Below are 8,237 nucleotides of genomic sequence, written 5' to 3' on the forward strand. Positions count from 1 at the left end.
CAGACCCATGAAAAAATGGACCCTTGCACATGGAGAAAAGTATCCATCAAACTCTAACCATTCAACACACTAATTAAAGTTTCAATTCCAAAGTATCCACACCAAAACATGAGAAATGATGTACTAAAATGTGTCATTTCCATTATAAAATATAAAATGTAAAATCAATTATCATATTCAAAATTAAAAATATATACTAACTTATAAACTTTAAAATTATTTGAATTTATTAGAATTCATATGGTTTGAATTGATTTGAATAAAAAAAATTTTAACTCAATAAAATTTGAGCTTAAGAAAATCTAAGTCTGAATTGATCCAAACCCAAAAATTCGAAGTTCAAGAAAATCTAAATTTAAAAAAACCTAACCAAACCCATCTGTTTACCACCTTTACCATGCTAAACCTTGGACAGTGGGCTACTATAAGATAATTCTTAAGATCAACAAATGGAATGTTACTATTACTATCTTTGCTTAAAATTTTATTTTTTAAAAATTTAATCTATAATCTAAATTTTTGACACAGATGGCAAGAAAGATTTAGTTGTTGTTTTTGGGGCGGAAATAAACGACCATAACTTCAACTACTGTTTCATTGCCTTACTTGTCTTGTAGCACCTTCAACCTAACCCAATTCACTAGGTCTAAAACTTGGGAGTTATTACATAATATACTTATTTTAATTTTCAAAACAACCTTCTTGAACCTTGGCATAAACATTTTTCTTATTATTTTACTTAAATTCTTATTATTAAAGAAACAAAGAAAAGTATTTAAAATAATATATTGCATTAGACTTGTTACAATTTATTACAACACAAGAGTTTACTAAAAACAAACTCTCTAAGGCGTAATTCTATAATATGCCACTTTTCCATTATATGCATAATATTCCAGCTCATCGCTTCTAGCGTACTCTTGGCTTGTCCTTCCTGGCGAACTCATTTATATCGCATAACCTGAAATATAAACATAACACTTGCAAGTTATATGAACTTAGTGAGTTTGAAATACAAATTAGCTGTAAACATTTCATGCTGAATTCTTCATCTTGAATATTTGAATGACCAAGTCTATCTTTGGCTGGTACCTTTACGTCGTCGGACACATACATATATATACTATTGTGCCACTTGCCATACTTAATGTATCATCCTTAACCTAATTCATTGGCTGACTTCAGATCTTACCAAATAATATAACCTCTTCTTCTCAATTTAGCCAAATTTCACTGTTTATCCCAAAACAATTGTTCACAAACACTGTTTACTGACAAATACTTACACCTTTGGTGGATACCCACATGAAGTCGGATAACATCAATTTGCCGATCAAATCATATTCTATTTTGATACTTAACTCAAATTCATACGAATAATAACCTAACAAAATCATTCAGAAGTATTCCTCACACCCTTTTTACAAAGCATAACAATACCCAAGTTGACAGATAACGAGATTACCTAATAGTTCCAAAATCGAAACATGATGCTATTTAGATATGGCGGATACCATCAACTCAAATTTCTCAACCCAACATAACACAAGCGAGACCAGACTAATGGACAATTGTATAACTCTTATAACTATGTATACGTCTATACTTTAAATTGACAAATGACCACAGTGGATAACCTCTCCGAACATACAGATCCATTCGATTACTTCACAGAACTATTCAAACCAAAATAACTTCAAACATATCATATCCTTATCAGAGACTTATTTGTCGGAGAACTTCTCATAATGTAACCAGAACTTACCATAAGAACGATACATAATTCCCACGTAGACTTATTAGAGTACACTACAAGGGCCAAAAGGAATATGCCACAAAGGTGACATAAAGTATAGGCGACATAGGCTTTAGTAGAAGTATGCAACAAAGGCAAAAAGAATGCCACAAAGGCCAGATAGTCTAACACCCCTTACTCGTATTGAACGCCAAAATAGGATACGAGACATTACCGGACTTACATCACAAGCAAACATACAAATCGAGTCATAAATTTGCATCCAATTTAAAACCATTTGTAATCAATCATAAAGTCCCTAATACGAGCCTACGAGGCTTAAAACATGTTTTGGAAATGGTTCAGGACTAAATCGAGCACTTAGGCAATTTTTACAAAACTTAGAAAATTTTTGCTATGAACAAAGGTCACACGCCCGTGTGGGCAGACTATGTGGTCACACATGCCCGTGTCCCTAACTCGTGTAACTCTCTATTTTGCAAAGCATGAGCAAATTGAGGTCACACGGCCAAAGTCACATGCCCGTGTGCTAGGCCGTGTGGTAAATTTAATTTTCATAAAATAGGTGCAGACTTCATATGGTCGAGACACACACCCGTGCTTGAGGCCGTGTCCCTCACATAGCTGAGACACACGCCCGTGTCTCTGCTCGTGTGTTCAATTCTGAGCATTCTATTTCTCAAAATTAAGGTGCAAGGGACACACGGCTTGCCGCTGTGTGTCACACACGGCCTAGACACACGCTTGTGTGTCTACCTGTGTGGACAAAATAAAGGCTATTTACCAAACCATTTGTCACCCTCATTTACCCCTACACACACAAGTTCAATGACATAAATCATGATATACTTAGGCAACCAAAACATCTATAATCAAAGTTAAAACATATCATTTCATTATCATACATAACATACTTCCAACATCATATTCTACCAAACCAAATCAAACCAAGCTCACATCCACAAGTACCAACACAAATACTTTTATAATGTATAATTCTCCATAAATTTCATAGCATACCAATGAGCCAATCTCAACCTGTAACACCCTTATCTTGTAACCGTCGCCAGAATAAGTAAGGGGCATTACTAGACAGACAGAACATGACAAATCAATACAGAATCACAGATATCACATGATATTAATGCATAAGCAAAACAACAATTTATCTCTTATGGAGGTCTCCAAGACCTAAGATATACTTTTAGAAGAGGTTGGAACTAAACCGAACACATTCAGAATTTTCAAAACTATTTTTTTTTTCAATTCTTTGAGGTCACATGCCTGTGTGCCCAGGCCGTGTGCCCAGGCCGTGTGCCTTACACGGGCACCAGACACGCCCACACAATCCAGCCATCCCATAACAGAGTATATATACTGACATTTACACACGACCGTGAGCCGTGGCTGTGTGATACTTAGTTGGCTACTGACTTAAATCCACAGCCATATGACACGTCCATGTGTCTTCACTGTGTGATCTTAAGAGGTTACTGCTTTGCATACACGACCACAAGGCACGCCCGTGCTCCCTGACCGTGTGGCACAATGTAGGCTTGGTTTAAGCCAACATGCCACCCCTTTTTGGGTCATTCCCACAAGCAATATTAAACAACATTTATACCAAAATTTTCAGCCAATAACGTGTTCAAAACATGCTTCATTATAACTAAATCATCATCATTCAATAACCTATTCAAATCCATACCAAAACACATTGAAAATCTTATTACAACAACATGCCAAAATGCTCATTTCAAAGTTCACTTATGGAACTTTCTAACTCATGCTTAAACTTACCATTTCCTCAACTTGGCATAACATATATACATATCATTGCTTAAATACATAGACATTCTAGCCTATACATTCCATACTTAAAAATATTTACACTTTCAAAAGTACCAAAATAAGTTCGATAGTATGGTGACAATCCTCGACTATCCCTGAGCCTTCAGTAGCTACAATAAGCGTAAAATGCATGTAAATCACATGAGTAAGCTACAAAGAGCTTAGTAAGCCAAATACAGCTAGTCTAACTGTTAAAACATATAAAGTAATAGTCAATAGCAAAAATTCATAGCCATTTCACAGAGTATTTCATGAGCCTAACCATGCTCATTTACTTGTATACATATCATGTTTCATTTCCATGATTTCATACATACTCCGCATTCATTATTTCACAGAAACAAAGTCTTTCATATTCAGAAATTTAGTACGATACAAACGTACCTGTATAGATTATACATTTCATATATTCATTTCCATATCTCGTATTCTATCATCAGACAGTTCAGAAACGATACAGATACTCATAAACGGGTACAATGCCGACATCCCAGACGTGGTCTTACATGTAATTCAGTATTGATGCCTCTGTCCCAGACAGGGTCTTACACAAAATCATATACGATGCCTATATCTCAGACATGGTCTTACACGTAAATCTCAAATCGAGGCCTGTGTCCTAGACACAGTCTTATACGATATCCCAGATCAATGTCAATGTTCTTTTAGTATTATACAGAGCTTTTCAGATACTAGCATATTATCAGAGTTTACTCGAAATTTATTCATCAGGCTCTCAAGGCCGTCCAATACAGATTACAGTTTGTATGCGCAGAATTTAGTCAATTTAACACGTAATTGTAATTTGACTTACCTCGTACGAATTTTGGACAGAAACGAGTCGACTATTCAACTATTTTGGACTTCCCTCGATCTAAGTCCGATTTTCTTTGTTCTTGATCTAATACAATTCAAATTCAACCATTCAATCATTCATTTCATTCAAAATAATCCATGAACACATATTTAGGGCACTTTGCATTTTAACCTTTACATTTTCACACTTTGACAATTTAGTCTATTTTTTACAAAATCACAAATATGCAAAATTCGCTAAGATTATAGCTTGGCCAAATATACATAGCTTCCATACAAGCCCAAATAACATATTTAATTCACAATTTAGTCCTTCAAAACCTCATTTTCACAAATTAGCCAAAATAGCTTTAATTCCATAAAAAATTCAAGAACAAAGCATGATAACCTCACCTATATCTTTCATAATCCATATAAAAACATTACAAAGCTCATATAATTATCAATGGCACATTTCATAATCTTCAACATAAACAGAAATTCAGACATGGGTTCTGAAGAACACAAAACAACGATTACAGAAACGTAGAAATTATCAAAAACTGAGCAAAATAAACTCACCTAATTAATCATGCAATAGCCGAATATCACAAAGCTTCAATGGCTGTTTCTTTTCTCTATAATCGGTGAAAGATGATGAGAAAATTAAACATGCAATGGCCTTTATTTTATTAAATTTAGCTTATTACACCAATTACCATATTGCCCTTTAGTTATAAACATTAAAATTCACCTACCATATGTCCATCAATGTCCATTACCCTTATCAATGGCATAATTACCATGCAAGGACCCTTATTTTAAAAGCCAAGGCCAATTAACCCCATTAACAATTAGCATGCCACTTTTGCATTTTATGCTATTTAATCCTTTTTCATAATTAAGCACAAGAACAGACAAATTAAATCACAGAAACTTCGCAGATATAAATTCACATATCATAAACACAAAAAATAATATTAAAAGATTTTTCAGAATCAGTTACGTGGTCTCGAAACCACTGTTCTGACCAGGGTCTAAATCGGACTGCTACACAACCACTCAACAACAAAACCATTAAGCCATATCCAACCATTTACCAAACATTTATAAACCATATCACACAAGAGATAATTACACATGCATGCATATATAATTGTATATATATATAACCTTACAACCAATTCAACTAAAATGAGCCAAGTTACATGGCCAAATACCAAAACAAGCCTATGACTATTACAAGCCAATACATTTGGCCAAATTCACAATGACACATATAACAAAATAACCAAGTCCCTATACATGCCATATTCTCAAAATGTTTAAAATCATCGATACCCAAATGATAGATGATAGTGTGAGGCGATCTCCGACTAATCTCCAATCCGAGCTAGCTTGGTGACACTATAAAACATGGAAATAAAACAGAGTAAGCTATATAGCTTAGTAAGCTCGTATGAAAGAAATAAGCTAACCTTACCATACATTAACATGTAAGTAATACAACATAAGAATTGTAATTTACCATATTCCCATGATCATGATTCATTCCATCACAACTTACCTTGAGTTCATCATTTCACAGATTTAATAAATCATAAGTTTTGCGCACATACCTGTACCACTCATAATGGTTTCATACTCATTCTTATCTTTGTCATACCCAATGAACCACTCGGAATAAAAATATTGGATACTCAGGAAAACCTTGCACACAAGGTGCCATATATGTAGCCATTGCTACCTCTATTTCATAACATATATATGCTCACTCTCAAGCCATTAACGGGCTTGCTCACACAAGCTGTCAATCAAGACGTAGCTACACGGTACTGTTGGCACAAGTTATCAAGTAACCGTAACATATGCCGGTATACTCAGCCACTAGTAGGATGTACAAGACCAGCACCCGGATCACATAACATAAAACCCTAGTGACATGTCACTTGTATCCAAATCTATTTCTAAGGTTCGATTGGGATTTCTCGTTGTCAAAATGTCGTCAGATGTGTCCTTAAGGTTGATTTCACAATTCATGCATAGATTAAAGCATTTAAAATACATTTAAGGTAAAACTTATTTAACATACGAACTTACCTCAGTTACAAAAACGGCCAAAATGATTTATTCGTCAGTTACTTTGTTTTTTCCCCGATCTAGACCTGAACTTCATTTTTCTTGATTTATAATACCATATTTAACTTATTTAATCATCACATTATTTAATTCAGCCCAAAAACACATTATGAAAAAAATTACATTTATGCTCCTAACTTTTCAACATTTTACAATTTAGTCCCTAGGCTCGTAAAATGAATTTCTTTCAATTTCTTCACAACCCAAGCCTAGCCGAACCTTTTTCATGCTCATGATAGCCCACATTTTTCATTTATTCACACTTTTCTACACATTTTATAGACTTTTACAAATAAGTCCCTATTTGACCTTTTTACCGAAAATCACTTTACAAAAGTTGTTTATCAAATACCATCAAACATCAAAATACATTCACATCCAACATGGGTAAAATTTTAGGCTTTAATTTTCTTTCAAATTAGTGCTTGGAAAGGCTAGATTAGGTTAAGACAACTTCAAAAACATAGAAATCATTAAAAACAGGGCAAGAACGGACTTACAATTGAGCTTGAAAGTGGTCAAAACCCTAGCTATCTCTTCTTCTTCAAATTCAACTATGGGGGGACTGCTTTGAGAAGATGGACACTTTTATTTAGTTAATTTTGTCTTTATTTGACAAATTACTAAAATGCCCTGAATGCATAACCTTAAAATTTTACCTAGCCATGTCCATTTTTATCCATGCTAAAATATAATGGTATAATTACCATTTAAGGACCTCCAATTTAAATTTTCATAGCAATTAGAAACCTTTGAATTATAGAATTCAAGTTTTGTATTTATTAATATTTAGTCCTCCTAGTCAAATTGGACACTCAATCGGTAAAATTTCTTAACGAAATTTTCACACAATCATTCTATCATACTATAGACCTTAAAGAAAAAATAATATAAATATTTCTACTTTGAATTTCTGGTCCCGAAACCACTGTTCTTATCTGACCCAAAAATGGGTTGTTACAGATAGAATACGCCATAAAAGCATTATTAAGAATGCCACAAAGGCTTTGTTTGGATGCCATCTATGCACCACAAGTGAATTATCATTTTTTTATATGAATTTGCCTAAACTCAAAATCGCGTGAGGTTTGCCCATCATCGCCTCGGGACATGCAGAAACCCTAATCGATATATACAACTCATCTACCTTTTCTAGAATGTGCCATGGCCATGAATTTTCTTTAGAATTTTCATACCGAAATCATGTTTACTATTTCGACGGACTTTATTGAATATGTAATAGCCTGTTTTCAGTGAAATCAGAATAGTAGTTTCGGGACCACAAATCTGAAGAGTAAATTTTTATTTTTATTATTGTAATGTTTATGGGATATTAGTAAGGTCGTATTAAAAATTTGTTAAGAAATTTTGATGTTTGCATGGTTAATTAAAAAGGACTAAATTGTAAAAAAGTGTAAAAATAGAGTTCTATTAGTTAAATGAGTCAATTAGCTTTGAAATTTTAATCTAAGGGAATTGAATGGTAAATAGAACAAATAATGTGATAATGGATGTTTATGGACATGGTTTTAATGAAACTATTAAATTTTTTAAAGGTTAAAATGACAATTAGGTAAAAAAGGTTAAAACAAAAGAAAAGAAAAACAGTATCATCCTTATTTTCCTTGCCTTAACCGATTTTAAAGAGGAAGAAATCTCTATGGATGAGTGCTTGTTCGGTTAAGCTTAGATGGGT

Source organism: Gossypium arboreum, chromosome 13 (assembly GCF_025698485.1).
Source record: "Gossypium arboreum isolate Shixiya-1 chromosome 13, ASM2569848v2, whole genome shotgun sequence".
In the NCBI taxonomy this organism is placed as follows: Eukaryota; Viridiplantae; Streptophyta; class Magnoliopsida; order Malvales; family Malvaceae; genus Gossypium; species Gossypium arboreum.